At 38.0% G+C, this 14,028-nt stretch overlaps 1 protein-coding gene across 2 annotated transcripts in view; it reads left to right on the top strand.

Annotated features, from left to right (window-relative positions):
• Positions 1–14,028, top strand: part of NEK7 (NIMA related kinase 7) — a 138,986-nt gene that overhangs the window by 45,150 nt on the left and 79,808 nt on the right. The gene's annotated exons all lie outside the window — the stretch shown is intronic.

Genomic DNA, 14,028 nt, shown 5'->3' with positions numbered 1-14,028 from the left:
GGTTTTGTTCAGAATGGTCTGTTAGAAAGTAACTCTCACTTAGGTTCAAACAGCTCTTTGCTGCGTGAGAATCAATGCATGATTAAGAAGTGAAGGAAATGTGTTTACTCCCCACCTACACTGCATGTTTTCTGACTTCCTCTTATGTATCCTTGCGCACCCTCTTGGGTTTGAATTAATCCAGCCTCTACTGAATGGTGGTGTGTGGAGCCTGTGGCTTAATAGATTTGCTGAACTAGGGAAAGAGTAGCAAGTAAAAAGAGGACTTACTGGAGTATTTCTTTTCCTTTAGAGACATTGAATTTTTTTTTTTTTCTTTTTTAATGTTAGCAGTATGAAACACTAAAGTTCCTAGGAAGAAGAAACTTTATTTTTCTCAGGTTTGATATATTTATTCAGAGGGTGAGGCAACTGTGGAATGCAGTGTTTTTTAGCATTATGAAATCCAGTGTTAGAGAATCTTTTTCCTTGCAGTTCTATTACAATTTTATTTTATTTTTTTTTCTATTACAGTTTTATAATCCTGAAGAGTTGTTTCCATCTGGAGTTTTTCGTGCACTCGGGTGTTTTGCATGGCCTCTGATGGGATGGGTAGTACAGCCCGAGGTGCAGTGGTGGCTGTGACCTTAAAGCCCTGACACCGTGTTTTATGTGGATTCAGGGAAGAGGGGGAGGAAGGGAGGGCGGTAAAAATGTGAGGGCTGACTTAGTCAGCGGTGTGTGTTATCTTATTTTACAAAGGCACTATTTTGAATTTGCTGAAAACAAACCAGAAAATTATCCGAGATAATATATTTAAAGACATCCACTTTTTGGCATTTTTGAATTCTAATAGCATACTCTAGTGTCTTTAGCAGTTGAAGGTTAAAAATGTAACTTTAGTGTCAGAATTAAGGTCACAGACAGCTTGTATTCATTAAATTCATTGGGAAGTGACTTCAGGTAAACCCAACAACACTGATTTCAGTAACTCAGTGGCTGTGAGAAGTGATTAGTTGGTCTACGTATGCTCATTAAGTTTTTGGTTCATTGGTCCCTTGATTAATCTCAGGATTCTGTTTCATGTGCTACAGACTTTTGTATGTAAAATGCTTCTGTCTCACATATGGATGTGTATTAGGGATGAAGATAAGATCAAACCAGCAGGTGTCACAAGAACCATAATGAAAACATTGGCCCTGATTATCTCAACCTTTATTTAGTTACTTTTGAGTGATTCTTTAACATAAAACAACGTTAAAATGATTTTTCAGTGGATACCTCTCTGCCTTCTCGTGACAAATCCTTCTTTTCAGGTGTTTTAGGGAGCATGTTTGAAGTGTAGCAGTGGCTCTAAAAAGATTTAGTTCAGAGAAGGACATGTTTGCCAAGTATACTGAACTTTTCTTCTTTTCAGTTTCTTGAAAAAAAATTCACCGTAAATTACTCCATATCCAGAAAGTTTATATTTAACTACTTAAACATATCTCTGGCTGTCTGTGCTTTTTTCCATATTTCACTCCTATTGACCAGTCAGCAAGCATATGCATTTTATAGAAGTGGGAATAGGAATTCATAAACAACTGTCCTCATACTGGGCTTAATTGTTCAGAGTGAAAATACAGCAGTTACACTCTTTCACAGCCTATTATCTATTTTATTTTAGGCCAATTCTGAGTCATTGAATAATCACGGGACAGTTATGTCTACCTTTCCAGAAAAGTGAAAGGTTCAACACATTTCTCAGTTTGCCGTAAATTTTATTAGAAATTCTGTCTCTTATTTCCTTGTTTCTCACATGATGACTTGACAGAAATACAAATCCTGTAGGCAAATACGGTACCCTGTCTTTTACGATCATCTTACTAGGGTAAACACAGAATGAATGAGGAAGGAGAAGCTCCCTGAGACCGCAGGGAGTTGTCCAGAAAGCAGACTGATAGCAGGTCCTGTTGGTTTTCTTACTTCTCCGCATACCAGATAAAGACCTTCTGTTTTGCAAGCAGCTTTATTAAAATCTTAAGGCTACCCAGGTAATCCCTTTCCTAGATATTTTCCTGTGTGAAGGACTGCCCAGAACTGGAAAACAAATGTCCTTTGACTAGAGAATGGATAAGCAAACAGTAAAAACAGCAGCCCGTGTGCGGCGGCATAGGTGCACTGTGCTGAGCGAGCCCAGCTCGGAGGGCCCTGTTCTGTGTGGCTCCACCTACACGCTCTCCTGGGAGAGGGAAAACGATGGCATCACCGACTCCATGGACATGAGTCTGAGCAAACGCCGGGAGTTGGTGATGGACAGGGAGGCCTGGCGTGCTGCGATTCATGGGGTCGCAAAGAGTCGGACACGACTGAGCGACTGAACTGAACTGAAAGGGACAGAATACAGATGAGCGGTTGCCAGGGATTGGCGCATTTGACTATGAAGGGACATATGAATTGTATGGGCCAACAGACCTTCTAATTTTGATTCTGGTGGCAGTTACAAGGCCAAATTTGTCAAAACGTATGAAAATCGCACAGGAAAATGGAAATTTTCCTGTGTATAAATTATAATAAAAAAGTGCTAAAATAAGTTTTCGACAAGATGTATAGACTAACAAGGTAAATAAAGATAATGGTAATTTGTACCTTTCTCTTTTCCAGACATTCTAAGAGGAACCTCACAGCACTTTATCCCCACGTAGCGGTTTTCACGTGTTCAGCCCAGCTGTCACTTTTATCTGTTGGTTCATGGCGATAACACTTACTTAAATGTCTGCCTCGAATTTACAATTCCTTCTTGCATCTTCCGCCTTCTCTCTGAGAGAGTTTTCATTCTGTCTGTTCCGTGCTGGTTTTTGTTCATGTGGTCTTGTTTGCTAGAGTACCTGATTATCTTTTGTTACCTGTCTGACACTATATGTTTAGGGTTGATAGGAGAAGTGATTTGAAGCCTGAGATAATCTCTTTCTCCAGGGCATGTTTCCATGTGTTTCTGCCAGGGGCCTGGGGGTGTCAGCTCTGTGTGTGCCTGCGTGCTTAGTCACTCAGTGTCCGGCTCTCTGCGACCCCGTGGACGGTAGCCCCCAGGCTCCTCTGTCCATGGGATCCTCCAGGCAAGAATACTGGAGTGGGTGGCCATTCCCTCCTCCAGGGGGTCTTCCCGACCCAGGGATCGAACCCATGTCACCTGCATGACAGGCAGATTCTTTGCCCCTGAGCCACCTGGGAAGCCCATTAGCTCTCAGAGATGACCTCAGTCCGATTTCGGGGGATGTAATGCCCTGAAGGTCGTCCCAGCCCAAATGGCGGGGGTGTTCGCCAAGGCCCGGTGGTGAGCTGTGGACTGCAGTCTGTCTCTCTAGTCCGCAGGGCCGGGGGTGCTCTGCAGCCGCCCGGCATCCCGACGCTCCCCACGGCCAGTCTGTGCGTGGTGGGGAGCGCCCAGATAGTAGACCCGCGTCTCCGGGTTTTCCTCCACCCCTCAGGTACTGGTCCTTTAACTCTTCCCTGTTTCCAAACTCTGTGATGCATTAAAGCAGATTAAAAAACGTGTGTATAACTAACTGTCCTCCTGGGGGTGGGGGATTCTCTGAATTGTCCTTTTGCCATTCCGGAAGTGGAGTTTGCCTGTATTATTTTTTATTCCCATACGTGTAATTCACGTGTGCTTTAAAAAAAAGAACAACAACTGTTAAGATACTTCAGTAACTTGCTATTTTTGATTTAATATATTATGAATTAATATTAGAATTATAGATGACTATATATTTACTATATGTTAAACTCCATGCCAGGTATCGTGGGGGTGCAGTGATGTATAGAATAGACAATTTCCTACCCTTACCTGGCTGATATTTTGGCAAGAGAGTTAGCTTAAACAAGTGCGTGATTATCTAATTGTTAGTGATAAAAACAGTATACTTCGAGTACATCTAACATGGAAATTGTCTCTGAATCTTGCTTTTTCATTTCATATTGTACTGGGTACATCTTTAACTATCATTGCAATTTTTATAAACGTTCGGTCAGTCTAGGGTTCCATTTTCTGTATTTACTATAATTTATTTAGACATTTTCATATTGTTGAACCATTATGTTGTTCATAGTTATCACATTTTGATAAATGTCTTTTAATATACATTCTTGTATGTAATCCAGAATTCAGTCACTGATTTATTTCTTTAGGATTGAGTTGTGGGATTAAGAGTACTGAGTAAAAGGGTATGAATAATTATTAATGTTTATTTCTGTATTGCTTTCTAGAAAGGTTATTACATATATATAAGCATTACATATAATTTTAAAATATGTGTCATTTTGAAAGGTTATCAATTGCATACTTTGTCATTGTTTAAATTTGTATTTCTTTATCAGTGACATTCAACATGTTTTATATTTATTTCTAATGTACATTTCTTTGTGCCTATAAACTATACACAATGTTAAGACAGGACATTCTGCTTTATGAATGAAACTGTAGTGTTAGATTTAAAACTAGAATGAGATCTTTTTTTTTTTTTTTCCAGTGCTATAATTGTATTATTTATACTTGGATTGCCATTTTTAACTTGTCTTTGTTGAGAATACTTTTTTAAAAGTTCTGTAATGAGTAGCAGGAAATAACTTCTGAAGTCTTTAATAAAATGAAAAGTATATGTTAGTTAGAGAAGGAATCATATAGTTGATCATTGTTTATCTTAAGTCTCTCTTGAGATTGCTGCTACATAGTTGAGTATTTAGGATTTCGTACTATGTCCCCACTGGTTGCAGAGAACCTGGCTAGTATGATGAAACTATCAAAATACATGTGTGGAAACAGAAGGAAAAAGATTTTTAATGAACAGAACCTATACATATCCATTATTAGGATTTGGATTTACTAAAGCTTTAAGTTAGAAATTGAACTTGAAAGATGGCAAGATTGACTGGCCTTTATGTCTTCATTGTTAGGTAATTTTTGTTGCAGAATGAAGGAAATATTTTTCTTTAGCTCAGCATTCTTTAATGTTAACAATAGTTACCTTTTTAAAATTTAATGGCTAGTTATGATTTTTGACCAACATCATGATCACAAGTAAAATTCACTAAATGATTTTCTTACAAATACATATTTAAGTCTCATCTTTTTATATTCTGTTACATATGTTTCAGTAGCATATTTTACAGTTGACAAAAAGTCAGGTTTGTGTTTTGAAATGTATGATTTTTAAGTCAGTTTATGTAAAAATTAAAAAGTTTTAAAGGTGAAATTCATTGAGGATGTCTGCAGACACAATAAAGATTCTCATTTTGTTGAAGATTTTATCTAAGGTGAATATATTAACTGAAGTTATTTATTTCAAGTATTATGCAGAAAGAAGTATGTAGTCAGCATGACTTAATTTCCTTTTAACAGTCTCAGGGCTTCGTATTTTATACATTTATTAAAATATGGGAACTAGGAAAGGTATTGTTTTCACTTAGGGAATGTGCCATAAGTGTTTCAGTGTTCAAATTAAGATGGCCATTTCATACCGTGTCCCAGAGGGCTGTATTATTTATTATATATATATTGTTTTGATTTTTAATAATTTTCTTTCCAGGGTCATGTGAATTATGAAATTCAGTTCACTGGCAGACACAACTGCGTAAAAATAGTTTGTCATTCAGCTTTTATATCTTGAGATTCAGATTCCTAATTTTGTAGTTTTCTTTTCTGCAAAATGTGACTACACACAAGAATTTGGGAAGATTGTTTTACTTTAATGTGCACTGAGTGTGGATCTACATGAAAATATTTGTAGTATTTAAACATTCTTTATGATAGAAACTCTCAACAAAGTTGGTATACAGGAAGCACACCTCAACATAATAAAAGCCACAATGACAACCCGAAGCTTACTTCATACTCAGTGGTGAAAAGCTGAAAGCTTTTCCTCTAAGATCAGGGATAAGATAATGCCCACTCTTCCCACTTCTATTCAGCATAATACTGGAAATCCTAGGCACTGCCGTCAGACCAGGAAAAGAAATACAAGCACCGAGACTGGAAGGGAAGAAACAATACTGCCACTGTTACAGGTTACATGATACTGTATATAAAAAACCCTGAAGTTCTCCACCCCAAAATTATTGGAACTAGTAAATTAATTCAGTAAAGTTGCAGGATACAAGATTAATATACAAAAGTCTATTGCATTTCTATACACTAATAATGAAACTATTTTTAGAAAAATCACAAAAATCCACGTACAACTGCATCAAAAAGAATAAAATACTTAGGAATAAATTTAAGCAGGTGAGAGACCTGTACTTTGAAAAGTATAAAATATTGATGAAAAAAAATGAAGATGATATAAATAGATGGGAAGATATACCATATTCATGAGTTGGAAGTATTAATATGGTTAAAATGTCCATACTACCCAAATCAATATACAGACCTAATTCAATCCCTATTTAAAATACCCATGACATTTTTCACACAACTAGAACAAATAATTTTAAAATTTGTGTGAACCACGAAAGAATGGAATAAATAAAACAGACATTAATGCTGTTCAGACAAGACTTGGTGTTACTACACTACCTAAAGTTGGCTTCCCTGGTTGATCAGACTGCAAAAAATCTGCCTACGAGTACAGGAGACCCGGGTTTGATCCTTGGGTGTGGAAGAATCCCCCTGGAGAAGGGAATGGCAACCCACTCCAGTATACTTGCCTGGAGAATCCCATGGACAGAGAAGCCTGGCAGGCTGCAGTCCATGGGGTCACAAAGAGTTGGACATGCCTGAGTGACTAACACTTTCACACAAAAGACCGCCAAATAGCCAAAGCATTCTTGAGAAAAAAGAACAAAGCTGGAAGTACCGTGTTGTCTGATTTCAGACTAAACTACAAAGTTACAGTAATCAAAACATTATGGAACTGGGACAGAAATATACACATAATTCAGTGGACTAGAAGAGGAAGCCCAGGAATAAACCCATGCTTATATGGTCAGTTAATCTATAACAAAGGGACTAGAGTGTACAATGAGGGAGGGACAGTCTCTTTTAATATATGGTGTTGCAAACACTGGTCAGCTATATGTAAATGAATGATATTAGAAAATTTTCTTACACAATATACAAAAATAAAATAGATTAAAGACCTAAATGTAAGGCCTGAAACCATAAAACTCTTAGAAGGAAGCAGAGGCAGTGTGTTCTTTGACATTGATCTTAGCAATATAGTTTCTGATCTATCTCCTCCAACAAGAGAAACAAAAGCAAAAATAAATAAATGGACCCTAATCAAATTTAAAAGCTTTTGCACAGAGTGAAATCAAAATGAAAAGAGCCTACTGAGTGGGAGAAAATATTTGCAAATGACATGTCTTTTGAACTGTGGTGTTGGAGAAGACTCTTGAGAGTCCCCTGGACTACAAGGAGATCCAACCAGTCCATCCTAAAGGAGATCAGTCCTGAATGTTCATTGGAAAGACTGATGCTGAAGTTTAAACTCCAGTACTTTGGCCACTGATGCGAAGAATTGACTCATTGGAAGAGACCCTGATGCAGGGCAAGATTGAGGGCAGGAGGAGAAGGGACGACAGAGGATGAGATGGTTGGATGGCATCACCGACTCAATGGACTTGAGTTTGGGTGGGCTCTGGGAGTTGTTGTTGGACAGGGAGGCCTGGCGTGCTGCCGTACATGGGGTTGCAAAGAGTTGGGCATAACTGAGCAACTGAACTGAACTGTCTGATAAAGGGTTAATCTCCAAAAATATATAAAGAACTCATACAACTCAGTGTAAATTTTAAAAATGAGCAAAAAATCTGAATAGAGTGATGACGTGAAAGGTAAACGGGCTAGGGGAGGTCTGGGTCCTACTTTGGAGAGGATTTCTAGCATGGAGACAGCGAGTACAGAGACCCTGAAGCCAGGGAGGACGTCGGCAGTCTTCACGAACAGAAGAGGGGTTTGTGCTGATGGAAGGTGGGTAGTGAGAGGCTGGGATGAACGGCTGCGGGCGAGGCGGGCTGGAGATGAGTGACAGGGAGGGCCCTGCGTGTTCGGCAAGGAGTCGGGGTTTTAACCCGAGAGCAGTGGGAGCACCGTGAGCTGATCTGTGTTTGTCAAATATCACTGCGAAGAGAACGGTGGAAAAAGAGAGGCCATTTCATGGGATATGAGAGCAGTCCCTGGCAGAAATAGAGACACCTTGTCGGGTTGCATTAGTGGTGCTAGAGGAGCATGGGCAAATTTCAGATTTCTTTTAGAAAGAGAACAAATGGTACTTTCTGATGTGTTGGAATGGGGAGCAGAGAGATGATGGAAAGGGAACAATCAGGATGAATTCTAGGTTTTTGACTAGACCAGAGCTTCGGAAAGTGTGGTCTGTCCACTTTGGCGGATTGTGGGATTTAGGAGTTGGGTGGGGTCCTTGAGGTTCATTTTTGTGGTCTGCATAAACAAATGATTTTTGTAATACTAAGACATTATTTGATACAAAGAGCTGACTCATTGGAAAAGACCTGATGCTGGGAAAGGCTGAGGGCAGGTGGAGAAGGGGGTGACAGGATGGGATGGTTGGATGACATCACTGAATCAATGGACATAAGTTGAGGAAACTCCGGGAGATAGTGATGGCCAGGGAAGCCTGGCATGCTGCAGTCCATGGGGTCGCAAAGAGTTGGGCACGACTTAGCGACTGAACAATGAATTTGTAAAAGCACTGATGCCTTAGCTTCAGTTGATGCAGTGATACGAAACTACTAGTCTTTGTCTTATCTACCTGTATAAAATTGTAGTAAAAATTATGAGTTTCCTTTTAACCTGTATTTGATGAAGCAGTTAAAGAGTACTATTTTTGATCACATTTCGACCTTTGAGTACAAGTCCTTTAATCTGCATGATGCAGCGGGAGGTTGACATGAAGCGCCATGGCAGCAGATGGAGTTGTGTCGAGGAAGAGCATCTCTGCAGGTGTTGGAGGAGCCGCCTGGCCAGCTCATGTTTTCACTGGACACTGTTTTCACTTGAAACACCAACCGACACTTAAACTTGGGTCTTTTGTAGACGTTTGCCTGTCATTTAAGGGAAAACAAGTGACATTATTTGTTACTCATGATGAAATTTGAACTTCTAACGTGAACGTTGGAATTTTGGAAAAATTATATTCATCGCTATGACCTTGACATCTTCCTGGTACTTGAAGATTTCTGATGAGATGCGTAGTGACACTATTGAGTGTGTTTATGAATGTTGTATAATGAAATGGTCAACATTCAGTGGATCTGTGTAACCCAAGGAGCTAAAGTTTTCCAGGTGACATGCACGGATGTTATAGGATCATGCATGAATAGGGATCGAGAGAGCCCTTTAGATTTTCACATCAGAGCACAGAAGTTCGTTGATAAGTTTTGAGAGTCCATGTTGCAGTTAACCTTTACAAATCTGCCGCTTGTCAAGTTTGCTGTAGTGTTAAAGAAGAATAGCCATAGTGGGTATGAAAAAACACCTCTATTTTCTAGCTGTATATCTGTGTAAGACCAGATTTTTTAAAACACACCTCAGCCAAGACAACATATCTCAACAACTTGAATGAAGAAGCTGCTGCTTTTCTGAAGATAGACATTAAAGAAATTAACAAAATGGAAAACAGTCCTTCTCTTCTAGTATTTGTAAAGATAGCTATTTTTCATAAAAATGTTATAGTCATATAATGATTTATTGCTGTTATTTGTAAATGAATTAGTATGTATTTTAAACATTTCTCCATTTTGATTTCTAGCATGAGAAATACAGGTATTTATGACCCCTGTGAGCAAGAAGGGGTCTTTGGGGTTCTCAGATAAAGAGGTCGTGAGATCCAGAAGTTTGAGAAGTTTGGGCTGGATCAGCTGAGAAGATGGTGATAATGTAAGGAGAGAAAGATGATTAGAGAACTTAGCTACTTTTTTTTTTTTTTTTTTTAAGAAATGGCAGATGGGATCTTCTGTTCAAAAACTGTGAAGATACTAGGTGGTCATTTGGCTATGGTGTTTGTGGTTCAGAGTTCAGAACAGATGAGATAAATTTCAGAGTAATCATAGATGGATAGTAATCAAGTCATGGGACTGGAAAGGATGACCTGAAAGAATGTAGGTTTTAAAAAAAATGAAGATTCATATCGTAGAGCACTTGGACATAAATGTTAGATTGGAAAAGGAACTTAGAAAAAGAAGTTATTATATGAGAGTACATGGGGCACAGAACATTTCCAGAAAGTGAGATAGTTGTGTTGAATGCTGGTTGAGGTCAGATCGGAGGACCTTGGTGAGGGCCCTTATCATCTCTTGTCTGGATTGTTACAGTCGCTTCTTGACAGGTCTGTCTTGAAGTTGTGAGCCCTTCTCCTCTGTCATACAGCAGGAAAGATTGTGTTTCAGAAAGGTCACTTCCCTGTCTTATCTACTTGAAACACAGCATTAGCTCTCTGATAGCAGCTGAGTAAAGGGGCTATCATAAAAGTTAGCCTAACTCCCCCCAGCTATCTCTCACCACTTGCCAATTTTAATTTTACTTACATGATGTTGTGCTCTGCTTTTGGGTATTTTGATGTGTTCTTTCCTTTCTCCAGATTTCCTGTCTTCCTTGCCTCATCTAACCTGTGTGAGTGTCTCCTCTTTATTTAAAACCCAGTTCAGGTAGCATCTTCTTTGGGCAGCCTTTTTTGATGGAAGGACTGGTTGCCAGATTTGTTGAGTTTGATCATAATTTTACTCACTGTTGATTTTAGACTTATTAAACTGCAGCAGTTATTATTTGGTGTTTTGATAGAGATACATTCATTCATTTATTCAGTAAATATTCGCTCAGCACTCATTTTGTGCCAAGCATTGAACTAAGCACTGGGAGCAGAGCTGTGGACAGTGAACACAGGTCCCTGCAGCCTGGAATTTACAATCTAGAAGACAGAGTGTATGTTTAACACTTACACACTAAATGTCTTTACTTACGAGGGGTTACCTGAAAGATAATATATAAGCATGTATGGCCTTTGAAAACATGATAATATTAGATCAGCATGTAAGCACTGATACAGTCTTTTTCAACAGAAGCAGTTAGAATCTAGTGACACCTGGAGCTGTATTAGATATTATGCAAAGAAAATTTTTTTGCTCCTTGTTCATTGTATTACCAAGTTTATGTGCAGTATGAGAGTGTCACACAGGCTTTCCTTTACTAAGCAGGGGCTGTTGGTCTGGGATGTTGTAGAAGTGATTTCCCAGTGATGCAGACTGTCAGTCACTTCTAAGATTTCTTTGAATTTTAAGTTTCTTTTTGTGTGTTTTGTTTCTTTCTTTTTTTCATTTTGCCTTCTTTTCTTCATAATTTTATTTGCTTAGGCATTGCGCATACCAGGAGGTATGATGAAACCCACTTTGTTATAATCTAGCTCATTTCCCATAGCGTCTTCTTGCAGTTAGGCAAGCTGTGGGCTATTAAAATATGCTGCACAAAGAAAGCGTTTTGTGATTAAATAAGTTGAATGTAAGTGAAGTTTTTTGTTTGTTTTCTCTTTTAGCTGCAGGCCTGCTTGGATCTTTTAGTGTGCTAGTATTTACTGTGACCCTCTAAGAGAGCTTCATAGAGCGAGTGGTGTTTCACAGAGGTGTCAGGACCAGGAGGCCTTTTTTCCCATGGACTGTCTCATGTAAACTGTATGGGGCCTAGATGTGAAATCCTGGTTTTAATGATATAGATTTATTTATTTTTATTTTAAAAGTCTTTATTCTGATGTCACCTTGCTTTAAAAAAATGAAAATTTATTGATGTTCTGAAATGTGCAGTTTTGAGCAATAATCTGTCCTGCATTAGAATAATAGCATTAAGTTGTAAGACACCATCTTGGATGTGTAGTTGGCTTGTAATAGTTTTTCTTTTCCTAAGCTGGAGATACTGTTTAATTTATATTACCTTTTGCAAAAGTGTCCTTGTTGTTTATACACGTTTTAAATAATCAGTGTAGCCTTAAATCGTTGTTTCTTGATTGTTTAATGATTCAGATTTCACACTAAAATTTATTCTTAATTCATTACTGGGCTTCTCATTCTTCTTCCCTTTCCTCCCTCCTTGAATTCAACACTGTATAAAGTTGAATCCAACAATACATAAATATGATTATATATCATGACTAAATGGGGGTTCATCCCAGAAATACTGGCTAAACATTTGCCAAAAGGAATGTTCAAAATTCAAAGTAAATGAGCCACCAAAATTTAGCATTTTTAAAAAGTGTTTAATCAGCTCAGACACAGAAGAATTTGACTAAAACCTAACTTCTATTCATAAAGTCTTCCAGCAAAGTGAAAACAGAAGGGTACTGTCTCATCCTGATAAGTTAGGGCATTTATGAAAAATGTCCATCTTACATCATACTTAGTGGTAAATGACTGAATGCGTTCGTACTCAGATAGGAACAAGAAAAGGATGTCTTTGATTCTGTTCGTTGTACTGGCAGTACTAGCCATTGCAATAAGACAAGAATCTACAAAAAAATCTACTTGGACCATTAAGTGAGCTTAGCAGGTTTGTAAGATAAAGGGTCGATATATAGAAATCAATTGTACACTATCAGAAAATTGAAATAAAAACACTTATAGTATCAAGATATATTTAGAAAATAACCTGAAAAAAAGATGTGAAAGACCAGTTTGCAAAGTGAAGGCCATTCTTGAAAGAAATTAAACCTGTTAATAAGATATCCTATGTTTATGGGTTTGAAGGCCCAATATTATTAAAATGAAAGGTCTCTTCAGATCTGTAGAGTTGTTGTAATCCTAATCAAAATCCCAGTAGTTCTTACTTTCTTTTTTATGTAGAAACAAACAGGCTGGTTCTAAACTTTATATTAAAATCAGAAATATGATTAGGCATATATCTAGACTTTATAATAAAGCTACACCAGACATTAGTATAGTGTATATATATGTGCAGTCATTTGATATATTTTGAGGTGGGTATAGTAGCACTGTAGTGAGACGTGGGAGGATAAAGGGTAATCTTTGCAGTAAATGATTTGAAGTCAGTTGGATAGCCATGTAGAGAAACAAGCTGATATTGACTTCACCTTACATTGTACAAAACTTTTAATTCCAGGCCAATTGCAGATAGAAATATGGAAGGCAAAAAAGGCCAATACAGTATACTGACACATATATATGGAATTTAGAAAGATGGTAACGATAACCCTATATGCAAGACAGAAAAAGAGACACAGATGTATAGAACAGTCTTTTGGACTCTGTGGGAGAAGGCGAGGGTGGGATGATCTGAGAGAACAGCATCGAAACATGTATATTATCAAGGGTGAAACAGATCGCCAGCCCAGGTTGGATGCATGAGACAAGTGCTCAGGGCTGGTGCACTAGGATGACCCAGAGGGATCGGGTAGAGAGGGAGGTGGGAGGGGGGATTGGGATGGGGAATACATGTAAATCCATGGCTGATTCATGTCAGTGTATGGCAAAAACCACTACAATATTGTGAAGTAATTAGCCTCCAACTAATATAAATAAATGAAAAAAAAAGAAATATGAAAGGCAGAGCAATAAAGCTTATGTTGGAAGATAATGTGTGAGAATTTACAATAGGAAAATTATTCTTAAATACTTAAGCATTTTGTATATAAAAGCATTAACCATAAAGGAAAAGATTGGTTAATTAGAACTTGTTAAATTTCAAAAGTTAACAAGTTAATTAAAAGATGCCATTGGGAAGGTTTTTAAAAGACAAGTCACAGGATGGAAAAATATTTGCAATACAAATGACCCATGTCTAGAACCTTTTTATAGCTTTTTACAGGGTATAATGAAGTGAAAATGTGTTTTAGTTTCTCTGTCTGTTGATCCTAACGGGCCCTAGTTTTTTAACTCACAGATTTTAGTTATAAAATTACACTTGTGAAGAGCCTAGAGATACGTGGTGTTGTGTAGAATCAGAAGTGGCTTGTGGACACAGGCGTTTGCTGTTTCATTTATAGCTTAGTTCTTGAGCCTTGTGCAGGACTTGGCTCATGGTTTTCAGCTTGTGTTAGCTGAATTAATGGATGGACGCCT

Source organism: Cervus canadensis, chromosome 13, assembly GCF_019320065.1.
Source record: "Cervus canadensis isolate Bull #8, Minnesota chromosome 13, ASM1932006v1, whole genome shotgun sequence".
Lineage (NCBI taxonomy): Eukaryota > Metazoa > Chordata > Mammalia > Artiodactyla > Cervidae > Cervus > Cervus canadensis.
The sequence above is the reverse complement of the archived record's forward strand: the minus strand, read 5'-3'. Positions and strand labels throughout refer to the sequence as shown.